Source organism: Amphiura filiformis, chromosome 10 (genome assembly GCF_039555335.1).
Source record: "Amphiura filiformis chromosome 10, Afil_fr2py, whole genome shotgun sequence".
Taxonomy (NCBI): domain Eukaryota; kingdom Metazoa; phylum Echinodermata; class Ophiuroidea; order Amphilepidida; family Amphiuridae; genus Amphiura; species Amphiura filiformis.
Genome location: NC_092637.1, coordinates 45,638,346 through 45,661,236, shown reverse-complemented (window position 1 = coordinate 45,661,236; position 22,891 = coordinate 45,638,346). Strand labels below are relative to the sequence as shown.

At 35.8% G+C, this 22,891-nt stretch overlaps 1 protein-coding gene across 2 annotated transcripts in view; it reads left to right on the top strand.

Annotated features, from left to right (window-relative positions):
* Window positions 1-22,891, top strand: part of LOC140162938 (uncharacterized) — a 150,683-nt gene that overhangs the window by 60,486 nt on the left and 67,306 nt on the right. For both annotated transcript variants that reach the window (XM_072186252.1, XM_072186253.1), the window contains exon 2: window positions 21,032-21,282. The gene's annotated coding sequence lies outside the window, so the exon portion shown is untranslated. The remainder of the gene's footprint in view (window positions 1-21,031; window positions 21,283-22,891) is intronic.

Sequence of the window (22,891 nt, the reverse complement as noted above, 5' to 3'; positions counted from 1 at the left end):
AGAATTTAGGAGGGAAGAGTCGGGAGCGTAAAGTATTTGTACTCTATTACGTAAGTTAGTGTTTTAGTATAAACTTAAGGATCGGGCTATGGAAACTTAAGGATTGGGGCGAATATAAAAGCATTAAGATCACGTGTCGGCTAATCTGGCTCACTAAAAAGGGGGTGTGTGGGGTTTACGGGTTGGTCCATGAATTTATTTTTAAGAGATATGGGCATTACAACAACAGGAATGAAAGAAAAGAGGCAAATGCGGACTGATTATGAGATCGTATAGAGTAAATATTTTATTGTTCTTTTATTCGTTACTCTTTGTCTTATATATTTGTACAGCGCTTTCTATAATATAGATTTACATAAGACATCTTCACGATAAAACATAACGAGTATAATATTACAAGTATACTACTAATAGGGCCTAATACAATTTTATTATTAAAACGTGGTTTACAAGTATTTACAGTTGGTTGAGAGTCATGGAGCCCCTATATAGCATAAATATTTCAAAAATACATGGGTTGTTATATTTACAGCCATTTAAATAATACAGTAGTATTTATTTCACATACAACAATATATTACACATTAGGAAAAAGGTATGTCTTCAGAAGCGCTTAAAAGCAGCCGCAGATGGGATCTTGTTCCTGAGGTTGTTTTGCATTAAGTTTTCAAAAATGCTTCTTTTTTTTACTGTTATTAAAATGTTTTATGCCCTTTATATAACCCGACATTTAAACGTTCTTTGTAAATTGTTTTTTGTTTACTGGGATAGTCTTTAATTGGCATTATCTTCTTCGTCAGTTTCCTCATCCTCATCTTGTTGGAACAATCCGCCAAATTTGGATCGATGTTTAGGTATCACTCTGGTTAGTGCTTTGTTCACATCCATGCCTTTATCTAATTTCTCTTCAAGATGTTCTACAATCTCTTGATGAGTGTCGTCGTCTTTAAGGTGTAAGTAACTGGACAGAAAGTCCATGTATTTGTTGAAGAAGTTTCTCTTGACTGCCCAACGGGTCTTCATATTTGCTTTTTCCCTGGCTTCATCTTCACTCATGCCTCCATGGACATACTTTTCATACTTCCCACTCCACATCTCTTCAGTTGATTCTATGGCTTCTTTAAACCAGTCTTGATAGGCGATATTGTCTTCCAGATCAGAACTAGACCCATTTTCTTCCGTTGACTCATCATCTTCTACCTCCTTTTCAATCTCAGAATCCTCTTCCTCTGAATTGTCGTCATTATCCAGAGATTCACTTTCAGAATCTTCTTCTTTTGGATCTTCAACTCTAGGGTTTTTAAGTACAGGTTCATAAGTGTTCACCATAGAATTGTTATGATCATAGTGCACGCTTTCATCCATTATAGATTTCTCTTCGTCGTGTACACTTTCTTAAGCTATACCTTCGACCAAAACTTTTTGCACAGATGTGACAAGCATGGGGTTTAATGGCAGAAATAGAATTCATGATGTTTACTCTTTGAAGATATGTCTTCAAATGACAGGAATTGGATAAACTAGTCTTTATGTAGTATTATGTTCAAAAGAAAAGGGCAAGAAATGTGCAATGTGCAGGAAATGTGTGCATTTCTTTGCACAATTGCACATTTCTTGCCATTGTGCTGGCACATCATTTTGCACAATTGCACATTTGTGGCACATCACTTTGCACAATTGCACATTTCTGGCACATCATTTTGCACAAATGCACATTTCTGTCATATCACTTTGCACAATTGCACATTTCTGGCACATCCTGTTGCACAATTGCACATTTCTGGCACATCATTTTGCACAATTGCACATTTCTGGCACATCTGTGCAAAAAGTTTTGGTCGAAGGTATAGCTTAAGGAGACATATAGAAAGTGTACACGACGAAGAGAAATCTATAATGGATGAAAGCGTGCACTATGATCATAACAATTCTATGGTGAACACTTATGAACCTGTACTTAAAAACCCTAGAGTTGAAGATCCAAAAGAAGAAGATTCTGAAAGTGAATCTCTGGATAATGACGACAATTCAGAGGAAGAGGATTCTGAGATTGAAAAGGAGGTAGAAGATGATGAGTCAACGGAAGAAAATGGGTCTAGTTCTGATCTGGAAGACAATATCGCCTATCAAGACTGGTTTAAAGAAGCCATAGAATCAACTGAAGAGATGTGGAGGGGAAGTATGAAAAGTATGTCCATGGAGGCATGAGTGAAGATGAAGCCAGGAAAAAGCAATATGAAGACCCGCTGGCAGTCAAGAGAAACTTCTTCAACAAATACATGGACTTTCTGTCCAGTTACTTACACCTTAAAGACGACGACACTCATCAAGAGATTGTAGAACATCTTGAAGAGAAATTAGATAAAGGCATGGATGTGAACAAAGCACTAACCAGAGTGATACCTAAACATCGATCCAAATTTGGCGGATTGTTCCAACAAGATGAGGATGAGGAAACTGACGAAGAAGATAATGCCAATTAAAGACTATCCCAGTAAACAAAAAACAATTTACAAAGAACGTTTAAATGTCGGGTTATATAAAGGGCATAAAACATTTTAATAACAGTAAAAAAAAAGAAGCATTTTTTGAAAACTTAATGCAAAACAACCTCAGGAACAAGATCCCATCTGCGGCTGCTTTTAAGCGGCTTCTGAAGACATACCTTTTTCCTAATGTGTAATATATTGTTGTATGTGAAATAAATACTACTGTATTATTTAAATGGCTGTAAATATAACAACCCATGTATTTTTGAAATATTTATGCTATATAGGGGCTCCATGACTCTCAACCAACTGTAAATACTTGTAAACCACGTTTTAATAATAAAATTGTATTAGGCCCTATTAGTAGTATACTTGTAATATTATACTCAAGTATGTTTTATCGTGAAGATGTCTTATGTAAATCTATATTATAGAAAGCGCTGTACAAATATATAAGACAAAGAGTAACGAATAAAAGAACAATAAAATATTTACTCTATACGATCTCATAATCAGTCCGCATTTGCCTCTTTTCTTTCATTCCTGTTGTTGTAATGCCCATATCTCTTAAAAATAAATTCATGGACCAACCCGTAAACCCCACACACCCCCTTTTTAGTGAGCCAGATTAGCCGACAAGTGATCTTAATGCTTTTATATTCGCCCCAATCCTTAAGTTTCCATAGCCCGATCCTTAAGTTTATACTACGACACTATCTTACGTAATAGAGTACAAATACTTTTACGCCCCCGACTCTTCCCTCCTAAATTCTCCTCCCAATTTCGGGAGTAAGTTTTAATTCACACATCCCCCTCCGTTGTTTCACACTTAATTTTACCCAGATACATTGAATTAACCAATCAGAGAGCAGGATTTCGACCCAAAAAGGTGTGATTTCCTGTCATTAACACCACTTCCGTCCATCATGATGTCATGATCTCATCCTGCTCCCGGTACATTCCTCCTAATCCATTCGTAAAGGGACGTGCCATACTACTATTGACCATTATCACACTATGGACCACAATAGCCTCATCCCAATGGCATAGTTCAATAACCTCAATTAAACACTCATAGTGCATAATTTGACCTCGAGTTGCAGAGTATGAGTTTTTGTACCTAAATTTTCACAGGTCATTCAATAAATGTGCAATATATTGGGGTTAAAGAACTGTGCCCTGATAGATGAGCATATTGTGGATCCTAGTGACAGATCCTGGAATTTGTTTCCAGGCCTAGCTCTGTTATATTATGGAGACAATAATATTGATGTCATAATTTGATACAACTGTATCATATCAGACAAATGATCGCTTTGGGGATTGACATCATGTGAACACTTTTTTTATGTGTCGGTTACATTAAAATGTACATTGAAAATGAATATTAAGTTACATAGGCCTGTGTATTGTAGGAAATCCTACATGTATTTTCATATTAAGTTCAAGCAGTCCCACAAGAACAGCAATTATTCATTGCTGTCCCTTTCAGTCCCCTCACCCCCTTCCAGGTCCATATGTATGGGGGGGGGGGGCAACCAAACAATCCCCTCTGAAAAATTTAGTTTTCAAGAGGGTAAAAATTAGAAAGAAAATTTATAACAAAGGCAGGCCCATGGGGGAGATGCAGGATTTTGTTGGGATGCTGTTTCCAATCTCTCTCTCTCTCTAGGTGCCATATCCTAAGACGTTGGCAATCATATCATGCCACAATTCTCTGTTATAAGCCATCTCCAGAAGCTCTGTCGCTTTATGTTCAGCTCCCCTTTCTTTTAGCCAGTCTTTCAGATTTGATAACCACATCACTCTCTTCCTGCCTCTGCTCCTTGTTCCTTCTATTCTTCCTGTCAATACTAGGTTCTCAAAACCATCCTTTCTGAGGATATGACCAAGGAATTTTTGTAAAAAGTGGACCTTCCCAAAATTTGGACAATTTTTGACCAAAATAACATAAAATCCTGATTCTTTTTGCTTGCTATGCTTGCAAATTGGGATTCTTTAAAGACCTTTTTTTATACTTTTGCAGGGAGGTTGGTGGTGGGGGAATCTGAACAAAGAAAGGGACCACATTTTCAATATTAAACTGCTCATTAATTTTAACATGTTTAAGGGGTGAGTTAAGTAGTTTTCAAAAATGTTGCTTCCCAATATGTATCATCATTTGTAGCCCTGGGTGTGTGCTGTAAAACTTTCATCAGATTATAAAATTTAATGTTTGACATTATTAATCATGTGATAGTTAATATGTTATCAGAAGTAGTTTAATTGAAGTCAGGAAATATTATAATAAATATGGTGACTGATGTGATTTATGGCAGGTATGTGTAGCCTTAATACTTACAATCAACTTTAAACAGGAACCGAAGAACCATGCATCACATGCACACACTAGCACAACATAACATGATATTACAATGGAAACACACAACAGGCATAGACAGATAAGCCAGAGAAAAAACTCCGGAAACTACCTTTCTGTGCGGGGACTTGAACCCCAGACCTTTCACTTGTACGGCATATGCTCTAACCACTGAGCTACATACTGTCCCTGATAAACAGGACTCAAGTCTTGTACTTATCGGATATGAACAGTCTTGCACATGCAAATTGTAAATATTTTTATAATTTCAAGTACTGCCACTGTTGGATGCCATTTCATTCCTTGTTACACAGTTTCTCAGAATATACAGGAAAGTACACCAAGCAAATTTGGGGGGAAACAATGATTTTTGATTCCAGTGAAATAACAAGTTTTATTTGCATTATCAGGCCCAGTCAAAAGATTATTGATGAGCACACAGAATCAGAAATAATTTTGGATTTGCATGGGTAATTGTTTTAGCCAGATTGGAACTAGGAGTAGAAATATTACATGTGATATTACATTCAACTAATGCCTGATTCAAGTACTGAAAACAATATTTGGCATAAAATAAGTGAAAATTTGATGGCATTTGATGACCATCGCCTTAGGATCCGGACTTGAATTTGAAAATTCAAATTTATTAATTGAATATGTCCGTGAGTGGTTAACTATAAAATAAATTGCACTTGCGTGAAACACATTTTACAAATTGATTATTTTTATTCCTAAACATTTGAGGTTAGTGACTGTACTATGCAATTATCATGATCAGAAGAATTTAGCATTTGGCGAGAGTGTCCGCTCAGCTTAACACGACCTAGTTGTGTTTAATTTGCAGGTTGAACATGATGACTATTGCTACAGGGTTGGTGTAGCATTATAGCTGCTTTATTTGATATACAGGATCCACCATAACAAGTATAGCAATTTGCGCAAGGGTCTGAGCAATAATTATTTATTGTGTACCCCGCCCACAGGTGAATTTTTGAAATGGTCTACAAAAAAATTGCTTGCAACAACAACGAAAATTATTTTGTGGCCTTTCGATGTGCCAAAAACTCTTTTGAAGCTCCTTAAATTTTTGGGAACCAAATGTTAAACCTTATGGCAGGTTCTTATCAGGCGACGGATGACATGATCGAGCCGGCAACTTGTGAAACCGCCCGGCCGAATGGCATTTTCCAATATAGTCGGTTAGTTTTGTGGGGTTCATTATCAAACCCCAACAGTTTTAGCTTGTATTTATATTATTTATCAACATAGGCCTATTTGTTTGTGATATTTCAAGCGTTTTAAAATTTCAAAATAATCCCATTCAATTACACGGTTGACCATGAAAATTTACTGAATTTAGAGAATGCAATGCGGCAAGCATGACATTTTTCATATTTGGTTTTATTTTGTTTATTTGTTTATTTTTTGCTTTAAATGTTTTATGTTTGTTTTTGTTTGTTTACTTGTATGTTCTGTGAAGCTTGCTTTTGAAAATTGTTTTCTTATTGCCATTAATGGTGAGCAAACTCAAGACAACCAGATAATTAGATACAGTGGCGCATCGTGGCCGCCTAAACCCCGGGGGCTGAAGAAGAAACAATTTTGCCGCCTTCTTCTTTAACAGCCCGAAAAGGTTGACCCAATTTTTTCAAGGTCGTTTGAAAAGTGAAGAGCAAAAAAAAAAAAAAAAAAACGATTTTAGGCGCTATGCCTCTAAAAGTTACCTTTTTTTGCCCCCTTTTTATTTGCTAATTCGCTTTGCCGCCTCTTCGCTTTTGCCGCCTTTCTTCTTCCGCCGCCTTCGCTTTTGCCTCGACTTTGATCCCGGGGCTGGCGCCCAAAGCCCCCCAAAATACGCCGCATGAGATATAGATTTATACTGTAGTGATGGGATGCCAGTTTGGAAGTAAAAGTTTGCACTGTGTCGATTCTCTGTAAATATGAAAGAGATGATGAAAATGGAAGCACAGAGAAAAAAACAGGGTATATAAAAATGATTGGTGACCATCAATGTCCAGTGATTATAGGCGAGAGTGCCACATCAAAATGCAGCATATATCCATCTTTTTTGTAGATTTATGTCTATTATTAAGATAATTAAACAATAAAGCAGTCACCAGACAACAAAGCTGATGAGTAATCATTTTGATACAGCCTGTAGTTTGTTTGTTTGTTTATTTCTTCTTTATACTGGGTCCATATTCAGGGGAAAATTTAAGTATTCCCCTGTTCTTCCATATGGCCCAGTTATTACATACAAAAATACAAATAAATAATTACAAAACACTTAGAATAATTTACTATATTAACTTAAATTACACGAATTACCAAAATTAATTGGGTACAACAATATTATTAAAAGATAGGTAAAAAATAATACATAGCACACACTATATTGCATTAATTAGACTACATTTTCAAATACATTGACAAAATTCATATTATTATTAATTCTTATTGCACTATGAGAATTTAAATTTTAAAATGATAAAACATCATGCCAGCATAATAATTTAAATCAGGATTTCAAAACAAAAAAACAAACTACAATCAAATAATCAAAGGAAATGGATAAAAACTTAGTGGCTACAAAATGAAGGATAGAACACAATAATCAAACAGCAAAAAATTTAAACAAAAGAAATTTGGCAAAAGTTGATCCTGTAACAATCATTGCAATGCCTATTATTTAAAAATACTCAACAAAAGAGCCTAAATTTTAAACCAATGTTTGGTGGCAAGAGAAATTTATAAACCTACTATTTTGGATAGAATCTTGATTTAAAAACACCAGACTGGTTGGTAACGGAGAAATGATTGAATTGTGGAGTTGATTCCAAGCAAGAGCCCCCTATATTGAAATGAGCGCCTGCCATATTCAAGAAAAGGCCTAATGGGTCTAATTTTCCCGTGAGCACTCGAGCGAGTATTGAGAGTAGTCTAATGGTTGTAAAAAGTTGTCCGAGTAAAGTTGTTAAAGGGACCATTGAAAGAAAATATGATTTGGTATCAAAATAAAGCCCATAAAATATAGAATCAATATCTAAAACAATTGAAGAACTAACTATTTTAGAAATAAAAATACAATGAAAACAACGTACTCGATTTACCCCCTTCCGACGCTACATCGCGCGTCATTTATCATAAGTAGAAAATTGGGCGCTTTCCTGATGACGCCATTGTGGTTACGCTGCTTTTGTGTTGCGCTGACATTTTTGCTGGGATAATTTGACAACAGCGATCGCGATCTAAATATCAGATGCAATAATCATGGTAATACAACCACTTATAATTATTTAAAGGTCAAGTAAAAACAAAATTCCAGTTGATTGTCCACATGTTATCAAAAAGAGGAAGTGGAGGGCCTTTTTATTTATCATTTATTACTAGTTATTTTTTACAATGCAAATGGATCATTTAGGCCTATGTATTATTCCCGGACATTATTACTAGTTGTGTAATTTGTAGAGGAGGATGATAGGATCGAGGCTCTTGTTATTTGATGGTTCTCTGATGCTGAGAGGATGATTAAAACAAAGCCTCTAAATTGAAATGCTTATTGGACAGAAGCAAATCTAAACTATTGACAATATTATAAACATTAAAAAAAAGAAGTTTCCCCTTATAATAAAGAAAATAGCATTAAACATTTCAGACTCCCTCAATTGCAATGCCATGCGAAAGGAAGCGGGTTTGGACGATCAATTGTTACTTTTTTTTATCATCATCAAGCATGCAGATTCTTATTTTACTTATTCATAAATTCCACGATAAATTCAACCCCCCGGTCAACATGACCATGATTCCGATGACTTTATGTAGGCCCTACATGACATGAGTGTGCCTATAGGCCTATGATATAGTGACGATGTTGAGGGGAATATCGCCAAGATTTGTCGCAACACATGAATTGCAGATGATGTGCCGGCGCGAGCACCTCCCATGGGTATTATTATAGCCTATATGCCTATGTATTTTTCCGTAGGACCTACCTTAAAAGAGATGATTATTTTTCCAAAACCCGACAATTGGTATAAAAAAGCTTTTTCTTCCATAAGTTAACTTTCAAAGTGCTTATTTTCATACCCCAAACAATGCAAACTACGCCTAGGCCCTTTTATTTTGCAAATTTATTCCCCTATAATAGGCCTACCATGTGTTATACGAGACTTGCCAATATTATTTAAGCCTTTGGCACTGGGGCAGTAGCTGAACGGCAGATGAAGAAGTTGGTTCAGAAGAACATGACATGCAAGCTGTTCTTGAAATAAATTACCAGGAGCGCCTATAAACATACATAGGCCTTCAATGTCAGTCATTTCTAAAAACGAAATATCCAGCCAGGCGCGATGTATTTTACAAAATTTACCCAATCAACATAAACTTTGTAACTGTAGGCCTACCTTTGATAAAACGCTTGGACACTTTGCACTTTCAAGTAGGCCTATCAGTGGGAGTTGAGATTGGATTAGGCCTATAAGGCTGACAGTAAATATTGTTCATAATTATGATTGTTTGGAGTGGCCTTTATATGTTCCTCTCGTGGTTCTTTATCTTCAAATTTGTTTCTCATTTTTCATAGGCTTTTAAAAATAAATAAAAATAAATTTCGCTTTTATATAATAACGCCTTTTCCCAGATCTCGGAGGGTTCAAAGCGCTGTAATTTCGCTGCCATGGTACTTATCACAATCAGATCGCATCATCTAAGCTGGATGCTGCCGAACCTGTCGCAAATCTAGCCGCACTTGGATTGTAACATCCACCAATTATCTTTTCAGCTCCCCAAATTTCATTGGGTGAAGGAAGTTTTTGATAACCAAACAACTAATCACCGATTTTTGAGAAGCAGGAGGAAACTGGAGATCCCGAAGAAAACCTGCGGGATCGAGATAAACCAAGTTCACATGAGTCTTTGGGCCGCGCGCCAGGGGTTTGAAGTTGAACCCGGGACCTCAGTAGTGGTGCAAGGCGAGCAAACAACTCGCTCTCCCGAGCCCGACTTTTGTTTTGAACCTGGTCCCATAAGTGTGTCTCTTGGAGCGACCGTTTAGAAACAAGCAACACACTTTAATCACTCGCAATTCAGCTTCCAAACTTCGAGTCAGGATCGGCTTATGCTTTTAGGCCTCATGTTAAGGCCGTATAAAATTAATGTTTTGGTTCTCGTCCCCTCCCTCCTCAATTTCTGGGATTTGTCAGATTTATTTTTTTTATAGATTTTTCAATTATTTTAGACTTTGGAATGATTTATGAATTTTTCATACATAGGCCTATAAATAAGTTTATTAGAGAACAAGGCCCACTTCCAAGTCTTTTTGTGGTAGGGCCTACTCTAGGGGTTTATCCTCAGAATCTCACATTTGAAAAAAAAAAAGTGCGCCATCGCTTCCTCGAGCACTGTTGGAAAGACCGATAACTGCAGACAATGCTGATTTTACACTGAAAAAAACCACCTCCCTCCTCATCAATTCATGAAAAGCCTCTGAACGAGAACCAAAATATTAATTTTATACGGCCTAAGACCGGTCACTCTCAATCAAAGTCAAAACCAGACTGCTTCAGGCACTCATATTCCCCATTGCAACCTACGGATGTGAAGCCTGGACCCTGAAGAAGGCAGACACCAAAAAGATCTCAGCCTTTGAACTGTGGTGCTACCGTCGTAATATCTTGCGTGTCACTTGGCAAGACAAACACACCAATGATGGTACTTGCCCAGATCGATCCAAAAGTAAGACTCCTGACAACAGTGCGAAAACACAAGCTACAGTACTTTGGTCACGTAGCAAGAGGCAGTGCAGGAAACCTTGCTAGAACCCTGTTGCAAGGGAAAACACAAGGTAACCGAGGCAGAGGACGTCCACGTACATCATGGGAATCAAACATCAAATCCTGGACGGGAATGACCACATACACTGCGACCCAAGCCACACAAGACAGATGCAAATGGAGGCTCATCACAAGACTGGCTGCAACCCACCCCCATGATGAGGATGGTACCTGAGGTGAGGTGGGTGAACCTAAGCCGCACGCCCGGGAGGTAGGCTAATTAGGCCTAAAGAAATTAAGTCGCATGTCATGGGCTAACCCGAAACATCATTGTCTTCTCTTTCCTATCATCACCAGATATTTCAGAGGAAATATAAATAAAGAGTTGCTATATCAGAATGCCTCAGTCAAAACAAATTATACTCTCTTGCAAACGCCGAGCAGCTAGCACTGATTTGTCAATATGAAGGCCTAGGCCTAACTTACTTATGTTTCCCCGTTGTTGGCCAGTTTTGTAGGCCTAACTAGAATTTATATATATGCCTATCATAGAAGTCATTGTAGCTTTGTAATTTATATTATAATATCCTTTTTAATATATGTTAGGCCTAAAAGAGCTTAAAAGGCACATAAAAGTTCATTGCTCTAAACACGTTCATGCGTTGGTTTAGGACCAAGTCTGGACTATGCAGTGTTGCCATGCAGCGGAAAGGATAACCACTTTGACGTCACAGGGGTTGCCACGTGTCTCTGCACATATGAATTGGGCGGAAAGACGCGACATTGGGCGCTTTGTCTTTATTTGCTGGTTTGGGGGTAAAATAAAGGAAAATTGCGTTTATCATTTTAGAAATGGATTCTATATGTTATTAGCTTTATTTTGATACCAAATATGTTTTTCTTTCAATGGTCCCTTTAAATGGGTGGTTCAGTTCAGTTCAGCATAGTTTTTGGTCACATTACAACATTTACATGGGAGCTGTGGCAGTTACAGCTTTGTGGCATTCTCATCCAGAGTTGATTTCCCCATTATGACATTCATGTGTGTATGCCTATAGTATTATTAGACTAATGTATTGTTTGTGTTGAAACACACACCCCTATGTCAGTTTTCATTGACTTTATCATTTACAACAAAACAATTTTATAATAAATCGGGTCCCTCCTAATCAGTGCAAATAATCAATGTGTGGGTAAAAGTGAGTTGATGCAAAATTGAAGAGTTATTTGAGTGCGAGTACCAAAAAAAAATGCCAAAGAGTTTCAACTTTATCAACAGGTAAAATTCAAACCAATTCATTTGAGATAATTTTATTTAGATTTTTTTTAAATTTGGATCTGAAATAGATCTGCATAACAAAGTGTCATCTCTTGCGTACTAACATTGTACAGCCTTCTTAATTTAGGCCGTAATTCTGTCGGTCCATGTCACGTCACTTCCGGTTGATGATGTTGGAGTGAAAACAAGTCCCTGGTTCGATTTTTGTTGATGATTTCTGTCATTGGTGTTATGTAAATTTCGACCGCAAATAGTCAGTGGAGTCACACAACCGTTTCTAAGTCTTCAGAGTGGAAGAAACTTACTTGATTTACCGCTTATATACTGACAAACTTAAAATTAAATTCCATGGTCGAGTATCGTTTTTTTTTTTTAATTGAATATCACTCCAACAACATCGCTATCTGATCGCTATGTAGCCTCCTTCACAGTCGGTTTCTGTTGTTCATAACAAACCGTGAGCCACATGCAGTTTGGGCCCGAGACTAGAGATAGCCCGGATGTCCGACCGACAGAATAGTGATGTGTAGCAGTCCTTTCACAATATCGTAATTGACACTTTTCACTTGTGACTTTCATTTCTCTTGCATTGAAAGTTGTAAATAATCAAGTCCTGTATAGGGTGATGGGGGGGGGGGGGAACCTGTTCCATGGGGGGATGGTCTGCCGCACAGGCTTTTTTTATATTTTACAGCAAGCTAAAATTACCCTTAAACATCTCCAAAATCTTACAAATTTTGCAAACATATTTTCTAAAAAATTTCAAAATTAATAAATTTTGGCCCCAAACGGCTGATTTCACGTGATTTGAGCAAAATAAAAATAAAAATTCTCCAAAACCCAAAATTCTGGGTCGGCCGGGCACATAAAAGTTATCTCACAATTCCAATTTGTTATCTCCAGCTCATATATAACTCGCCACTTCACAACTCACCACCTTCTTAATCTCTTCATTTAGCACCAGTCAGAAATGATTAATAAACTTCACTAATTAATATGATATTGTGTAGGTGATATGAAAATAATCATTTCATATGTCAATATTTAGCTATGGTCTAATAGATCAATCAGTGAATACAGCAAGTTCAATGCACCAGTGTGTACTGTAAAGGGGGAAATTTTCACGGGGGTTTAATTTTCGCGAATTTCGCGATTGGAGCTCCAACTAATAACATAACGTGAATACACGCAACAATGTATTACAAGTATAGGGCAGCACTTAGCAATCGTGAAAATAACATTCGCACAAATGTTTCTCTTACTCTAAATCGCGAAAAAAATAACTGCTCGCAAAAATATCCCCTTTTACAGTATACTAGCTCCAGAGAAGATCTCTTACACTTCCCATGATGCATTTCTCCCATTTCAATTTTCTGTTCTGATTTGCTATCTAGTACAAGATGGGTCATTAAATGAAATGTACCCCAATGAACAAATCACATCCAGATCTTGTAAAATATGTTTATTTCTTTACTGTTGACCCATATTTAGACAGTTTGTTCTTAAAATGAAAACAAAGGGAACATGTACAAAGTAATAGGAGTGTCATTTGATGAGATGGGGGATATATCATGTTGCAATGGATTCTGGGAAGGGTATCTGTGCCAGCTCTACCCAGTCTAGGCACTGTCAAAAACAGATTGTACTATTTTTCTTGGCAATATTTAGATATGATTTGATTATTTTGATCATATTATTTCATTCTCTTCATATTGTATACTTCTTTGAATATTAATTTAATAAATGTAAATGATTTTAAACAAGTAGGTCATGTAGCTCATTCTTCTTTTGTTAGTGTACCAAATTCCTTTTTTTAAGCCATATTTTGATATGATTTTTAAACGAGAATAAAAACATTTCAATTTCAAGTTTAGCAAACTAATTATAATTATGATTGTGCAAGAAAGTTGCCCATTCAATTCATTAATAACAAAAGAAGGAAAATGTGTGATTTGACCTACTTTTAAATTCATTGTTGACAAATTAAATAAAATATAAATGGAAGTAAATAGTATGCCATATGTTAATTGGGACAGTTCGGGAAAACTAATACTATTGAGGCCAGAAATGTTCAAATAACATCATTCTTGCCAGTAGCACATTATTTCATAGATGCTGCATGTGTAACTCACCAATTACTGCACAACTGGATGTTTGTGCCCTACAGTAATCTAAAATTGCACTCTTTAAAAAAGTTTAAAATTAAAAGAAAAAAAAATTGAATGCCCAAGTGCAAGAAGGCAACTTGAAATTAAATAATTAAGAGGTAAAAATGGTGTAAATTGTTGCAGTATAAGAAATTAACTAATCAAAAAAATGAAAGAAAAAAAATGAACATATTTACATTAGATCCATTTTTTCAAAGATATCAAATATGTATCATCATTCTACCGCCACTATCGCCATGAACACAAGGATTAAAATAAAGCCCATAAAAATTACGATCACGTCAAGAATGCCAAGTTTCTTCATAAGCCCGTAACATCAGCATCACGTCAGAGGAAGCTTCCTACAGATTTAATTTCATCCTAATTATCGCATAATGAATTCAACATAACGCTATAATAGAATGATATCCTGAGTATTATTACTGCTACATACTTCCATATGGTGAAGCTTCTGGTTTTGTCATAATTGTATATCTTAGTAATTATATATTGTTTGTTGCGTGCAAGAAAGTTGTAAGTGTGTTGTCATAACAAAGCACTTGCACTCTTTTGCGTTAGTGCGATCTGCTCCATCTGGGCCAAAGGTGGCAATTGCGACATTGAGACATGGATATAAATAGGGAGCAGAAAATAAGAAAGAAAATTAGCATTATAAAAGTACAAAACTTTGCAACCAAGTGTGCTATACCATTTTCACCCTGATGTGGCAGTGACGCCAATGCGTTGAAGCAGCTGTTTCACGCACACATCTAATAGCGTGTTTCTATTGAGTCCCCTGCATTTTACCGGTAAAACTGTTCGCCGTCAAATAGCGGCGAAAGGCGGATAACGGTCAGTTTCCATTGCACGTTGTTTACCGGTAAACACTCGATGAATTGACACACCTTTAAAGTTTGCCGGCGAAAGGTCGCACTGGGGTCAATCCTCGGGTCAATCGCAAAGCATTGTGGATTTTAATATTGTAGTATTTTCTTAATTGTTTGGCTAAATATGAGGTAGCAAACATGAGAAAAGAAGACTGAAGAATAATGTTTTTTTATTAGCGTTTTCATTCGTTCTCGTACATCAATTACGCCATTGGGAAATCCCCCTCAGTGATATCGACGTGAGTACTCAGTATTGTTGCGCGCAAAAAAAATAGGTCTTAGAATTTAATCTTTCACAGTTTAATTTCAGTTCTTTTTAGCGAATAGTAATTTAACATCAACAACATTCAGATCAGATTTATTTTATTTCCATCAAAAATTACAACAAAATACAATAATTATAAAAAGTACAACACGATGGAGGAGGTACAACGATAAGCTTAAGCCTGTAAATGCTGCACCCCTGTATAATTAAATTACACAAATTAAAACAGAACAAAAACAAAACGAGGATCTGTAGCCAAACAATTTAAAGACAAATATAATGAATCAATCAATTTAAATATAATATTGTACTATAATCATGAGTATTTAACATTTACATATAGCAAATTACAAACGCTGATATAAAGCATAAAAGCAATGATAAACAACTTTGAGATGACATATTAAGTGGAGGCAATGATTTAACAGAATGATTAACAGAAATATTACACTATAATAATGAAGCAAAACATACTTGGATCTACTTGTCATTCAGGAAGGCATGTACTCCTCTCTTAAAGAGAGAAATGTTGGTAGCCTGTCTAATCTCATAAGGTATTTGATTCCAAATTTTTGGACCATTTGAGACAACAGTACTTGTTTTGTGCAGTTGGTAATTATGCTTATTTCTAGTATTATAACTGTGAATATCCTTAAGACTCTTAAACATAGCATCAAATGATTTTGGTAACATACCTTGGGTATACTTATACATAAAAATAGACAACTCTTTCTTGTACATATCAAATATATCAAGAACATTGTATTTATCAAAAAGTGGTCTTGAATGGCTTAAATACGGACTATGAGATATTATTCTTAAAGCTCTTTTTGTAACTTAAATAATTTGTTCAGATATGCCTTGTTTGCATTTACCCAAAGTAAAATACCGTAATTAAAATAGGGTACAACTAGTGAACAGTAAAGGTTGTACAAAGTTTGTTCGGTAAATAATGCTTCACCTTGTTCAAAACGCCAATATTTCGTGAAGACACATTACAAATATTAACAATCTGTTTCTTCCAAGAAAGATTTTCATCAATAGTTAGACCCAGGAATTTGGCTTCTTTAACACGAGTCAGTTTACAACCATCTAAAGATATTACAATATTATTGTCATTGATTTCCTTGGTTTTGGACACAGTACCTAAAAACATGAGATTTGTCTTTTTGCATTGAGTGAAAGTTTGTTAGCTTTGAACCAGTTAATTACCTCCCTCAGCTCATTATTAATTACATTACAGAGTTCATTAATATTATCATGTGAGTAGAAAACAGTGGTATCATCAGCGAATAAAATAAATGATAGTAATTCAGATGTGTGAGCGATGTCATTCATATAGATGATGAAAAGCAGAGGACCCAATATTGATCCTTGTGGAACGCCACATAAAATCGGTTCATAAGATGAGACTTCTGAATTGTATGACACATATTGTTTTCTCTCAGAAAGGTAATTTGAAAACCATTGAGATGTTACTCCTCTAAAACCATAGTGTTCCAGTTTGCTTATCAAAATATTATGATTTATGGTGTCAAATGCTTTTGACAGGTCCATAAAAATACCAGCTGTGTGTTTCTTTTCACTACTTGCATTTTCAATGTCACATACAAAATCCAAAACTGCCATATATGTGGAATGGTTGCTTCTAAAGCCATACTGCTTATCATACAAAACATTGAACTTATTTAAAAAATCAATACATCTATTATACACAATCCGTTCAAGCAATTTAGAAAAACATGGTAACACTGAAACTGGTCTGTAGTTACCAAACATTTCAGGGTTGTCTTTTTTGTATATTGGAACTACCTTTGCCATTTTTAAATCATCTGGCACAACACCTGTGTTTAAAGAGATATTTAAAATCCTTTGCAGTGGATATGCAATTTCATTCGCAACTCTTTTAACAATATCAGATCCTATACCATCGTGACCTGGACTTTTTCTACTACCCAAAGTTGCAATAATTTTCAGAATTTCTTCTTCAGTGGTTGGTTTGAAGAAACATGTAGAACTATTTGGATTTTAGATAATCACAAAAATCTTTACCAGTATGGCTTATACTTTGTGCTAGTTTGGGTCCAATATTTGAAAAATACTCATTGAACTTATCAGCAATTATCTTAGGATTTGTTATTGTTTCCCCATTACTTACAAATTTTTGAGACATGTTACGCCTTTTACTTCTCAGTATATTGTTGAGAATCTTCCAAGTATTTCTCATACTGTACCTTTCTCTTTCAAGCAATGAAGAAAAATAATGACGCTTTTGCCAGTCGGAGTAAAGATGTTAGCTTACTACGATATGATTTATATTTAGAAATGTTTTCCTCTGTTGGTTTTTTGATTGATTTCTTGTACAATATATTCTTTCTTTAATCGATTTTACCAACCCTTTAGTTATCCAAGGACATCTAGGGTCATGTTTCTTGGCCCTCTTGTTGGGTTTACATTTTGGAATACACTCATCATAAAGTAGCATAAATTTTTCAATGAACTTATTATATGACATATTTACATCATCAGATGAACAAATAAAATCCCAGTCTACGTTTTTCAGCTCATTTTGAAATTTTTGTACATTTTGCTCAGTTTTATACCGTGTGTTAAAATTACAGGTACCTTGAAGATTATCAATCTTTCTGTACAAATTTAAATTTGTAGATAGAAAGATTGGAAAGTGATCGGTTATATCTGTTACCATGATTCCAGATGTTTGACATGTATAACAATTGGTAAAAATGTTATCAATAAGAGTAGCTGTTTTTGTGGTAATTCTTGTAGGCTTTGTAATACATGGATATAAGGAATAAGATGACATAGTATTTAGAAATTCAGCAGTAGGTACATGAACATCTTCATTTAACAAATTAATGTTAAAATCACCCATCAAGTATACAAGTTTATTTTCTTTATTAATAATCGACAGAACTCCATCTATATACTTATTGAATTCATGTATCCCTTGATCAGGAGGTTTATATACAACACCAATAACAATGTTTTGCAATCCTGTTCTTTCTATTTCTAGAAAGAGACTTTCAACATATTCAGGATGTTCAATACCATCCAAGTCATCACGGAGTTTATAATGTATGTTGTTCTTCATATAGAGGCAAACGCCACCACCGCCTTTATTCTTTCTGTTTGCAAATTCAAGATTATAACCGCTAACATTAAAATAATCATGTGGCTTTTCTTTTAACCATGTTTCCACCAATCCTATAACATGAAAGTCAATATCAATAGTACACATGTAATCTCTAAACGAATCAAAGTTCTTATCCAGACTCCTAATGTTAAAATTAAGGAGTGACAAATTTTCAGAAGATTCGTTAGTAACATCTCTTAACTTAGTATCAGTATAATAATTAGTGTGACTGTTAAATTGCCCTGTATTCATATCATCCTGGTATTTTGTTGGATCAATAGCCAAGTGTTCATATTTATCAACATTAAATTCACGTGGAGTATCATCAATATCAAAATACTTGTACAATTCTAATAAGAAATTTTCATCATCAATGAAGTGGTTAAATGGTAAATTCATTGTATCATTGCATTTTACACAAAACCAATAATGATTGTCATTTTTCATGAATTCTTTTCTGCTCAGACTGCTACATGATTTATGCACAAAACATTTACAAGTGCTACATTTCAGTTTTCTGTGATTTTTCTTAACACGCTTTTGGCATACAGAACAAGGGCTACATTCAGACATCAAAACACAAAATAATATATATATATAAAATTACAATTTAAAACAAACAAACAAATTTTTTTTGCACTCAAATAAATTTGAGGTCAACATTAAGTATGGCCCACATGCCACAAACAATATTTGGGTGAAAAGTACTGTACAACAATGAAACGTCAGTCAGGCATTATCAGAATTACTTAAAGAACCACATGTATTACTAGGTACATGTATATCACAGATTACTAGAAAAAAGAAAGATACACCCAGTATAATAGTACCTGTCAATAATTTTCGCAAACAAAACAACAACAACAAAAAGATTTTCCCTTTAGACATTATATTAAATTCATGAAATCTTTCTAATTTTCTGAAGCACACACCGCCGCGGATCCGAGTTGATTTCTATTTTTTTTTCGCATGCACATCTGGATTCATCCGCTGATGTTGTTGTTGTTTTATTTCATGGCTTTTACTAGGGTTATAAATCATAACTCATGTTGAATATTTAGCATAATATGTATAATGCAGGGATAATGCATTATGAATATTTACTTTATTTATAGCAAGTGAGTCAAATATTTGTATGTGATTAGGCCTAAGAATTTTTGCGAACGGAATGGCATAATCATGGTCCCGATCATGGTACATAAACAAGCTAGCTCATTGATGATGCAGAGGTCAATTTCGCGACTCAACTTCCGTTTTCTTCCCTGTATGCGCATTCAATCGGAACGGAGTGAGTTTCTATTGACGCTTATCGGTAAGCGTCCCGCTATTTTCCTTTCTCAAGAAGGAAAATGTTACCGGTAAAAACTCGCCCCTGTTTACCGGTAAATAGCGGGGAAGGTCAGTTTCTATTGAGCAGAAATAATCCATTTACCGTCTTTTTACCGGTAAACGGTCCCAATAGAAACACGCCTTATGTGGCATCTTTAAGCGTGTGCGTGCGCTTTGATCGAATGCTAGCGATTTGAGGCTGCGACCAATGAAACATGCACTGGCATCACTGCCACATTAGGGTGAAAAATGGTTTAGGGATGCAAGGATACTAGTATAGTTAGTTACTGGGCAAAATGGCGTTGATGATAACTCAACTATTGTCAAAATGTCCTCCTTTGGCCTGAATTGATTAGTTTATGTCGCTTAACTCTTTCAAATTTGAAGCGAAAGCTTGGTGAGATTAGTTGAAAAAGTTGAGATATGGTTTGTTCTTGTCATATATGTGTGACTGGAAAACTCAGAAGAAGTCACTGGAAAACCTGAGGATATATAGCCCAATAGACTTGCATGCCACAAATAAATTGGAACATTGTGTTAATGGAGAAGTCTTAATTTGAGAATAAATGTTAGCTGAATGTTAGCGAACATTGGCTTGTACAAAATGGGCACCCATCCCAGGGCACCCATTTTGTTAACCCCATGAGAACTACCTGCCGATTGGCCAAAAAGAAGTTTTCATTATCAATTGGCCCAATCAACAACATTGTTAGAATAATTTCACCACACCAAAAAATTGGGGTGAATTATTTGCAAAGCTCCATTCTGATTGGTGATTAAAGTGAAGATATCATGTAATTGACCAATCAGAGGCAGTGTTAGATTGGCATGTAGTGCTCAGGGGGTTAAGCAAAGGATAATTGTGGTTTTACAGAAATATACAGGTATTTTTATGCAACCCAATACATGATGTAGTTTGATGTTTTACATATGTTTTGTTTTTGCCAATAAAAATGTAGCAGCAAGAAGAACAAAGCATGTAACAAAGCAAATCATCCGGGTAGAATATGTCAAAACAATTTTGCAATTATACCAACATTTTCTGAATTGTGCATTTTTTTCCAGGCATGTTCAATACACTTACCATAAAAAAGTGGTAATTTTTGTGCATTTAATTTTTTCCACTTTACTGATTTTTAATGACTATGTTTGTTTTTAAATTAGCGAGTTTGTGTTTTCCTACTTAGACATATTGATTCGCATATTCGCATATATTCACATATTTTTATTTTGTTGAGTGCGAAAATCACACAAAATTTACATTCTGCAATAATTTCCACTTTTACAGTACATTTTACATTCTTTATCCAATTTTTGACCGAAACATTGGGTGTTTTTATTCATTTTACAGGTTGTTCAGATGGCAGTATTGAAGGCCTCGAATCAAAAATAGGAATTACAGCGTGCAAAGGATCATGGGACGGACACATTCACAATAGCGGACATTTATGTGCAATAGGATGGAAAGTATGTGGATGGGACGATGCAAAAGTACTGGGGACACTGAAATGGGATGAAGCCATTTCAATAGAGGGGTGTTTTGCGTATAATGCAGCTCAGGATGGAGGGATGTGTGAAGCATGCACAGGTGAACCTAAACAGGTAAGCTTAATTCACCCCTATTAATTGTTATTCTCATCTAGCAGGACACAGTTCATTAACTGTAATATGCTTCTATACCCATAGAATGTTTTTTTAATGTGCTGGGGACAAAAACTCATGTTCAACAGCTTGAGGTAAACATTTGACCTATAGTTGTTGAATGAGGGCTTGTTTTTCATGTTTTTGGTTACAGTCAAAATAGCTCAATTGCTAAGGCATTCGACTTGGTGCCTTGTGAAAACCATAGCCAGGGACTGTGATGCACCCTCACCCCCAAAAAATGATCCATTTTTTCTGTAAAAATATTGAAAGTCAGCCCTTTTCTCAAGGAAAAATTCTTCAAAGGTCCACTTTTGAGCCATGCAGGATAATAAATCCTGGCTATGGGCCTGTGCATCGTGCGTGATGCAAGGTTGAGCATTGCCGCAGTCCCTGTTTGTTCTTGTAATAATTGAGCTAGCTTGAAATTCTGTGGGCAAGGAACTAATTGGTTATTGTCTTGGTTGCCTGTACGAGAACACAGAAAGCTGATCCTGGCTGTGATGGTTCATTGTGGTATATATAGGGTGTGCCATTATTAGCTGCGAGTCCCTGATTGTTGCTAAATGGTTTACTATTTTTCATCTTGGGACACAATGGTCAGCAAATTCCTGAAAAGTGTGTCAAGGCTTGTGGTTTTAAGCCTGTGTGTAGTCCCGTGTAGTCAGTAGTTGGCCCACTGTTTATACTGTACTATATCATCGGAAATGAGACATTTTTGTTCATAGTGTGTGAGTAAATATAAAGGTTCCTGGAAGGAAGCATATCGTAGGCCTATAATACCTGTACTGTACTGTTTCACCTGTAATCAAAGACCTAGATCTGTTCTTCAGGTCTAGGTCTCTCATCTTGTGCTTTGTGTGTATGGACATGGCATGCATCAATATGATCAATTCCTCCTCATTTCCCAAATGTTGAAATAAGGCAGATGGGATATGAACCATCACTAGGATCCACAACATGCTCGCCCATCAGGGCACAGTTCTTTAACCCCAATACATTTGTACATTCATTGAATGGCCTTTGAAAAGTTGGGTACAAAAACTCATACTCTGCAACTTGAAGTCAAATTTTGCACTATGGTTGTTTAATTGAGGTTATTGGGCTATGCCATTGGGATGAGGACTTTGTGGTGCATACTTTATCAGAAGTACATGCAGTGATATAGTGACTACACATTAGGCTGTTACAATTAAAATCCATACACCCTCTATCAGTCTATGGACGACTTGACTTTAATCTTCCACACAGGGATTGTGAATTTCAATTGGGGTTACCTGAATGGGTGACTCTCCTTGAAATCTATATGCCATGTGTGGGAGATGAAGGTCTTCCATAGGGCGTGTGGAATTCAACTGGAACAGCCCATTGTATTCCTTTTGTATAGCAGACGACAGTTTCCTTTTGTATAGCATCAGCAGACTACAGTTGTATGGATTTCAACTGGAATAGCTCATTGTTTTCCTTGTTTATAGCAGACAAAATTGAAACATTATCTAGGCTTACTTGAAAAATCTTCAGACTGATTTGGATCTTTTCTGGTCACATTTCGCTGTCTATAGGGTGCTAT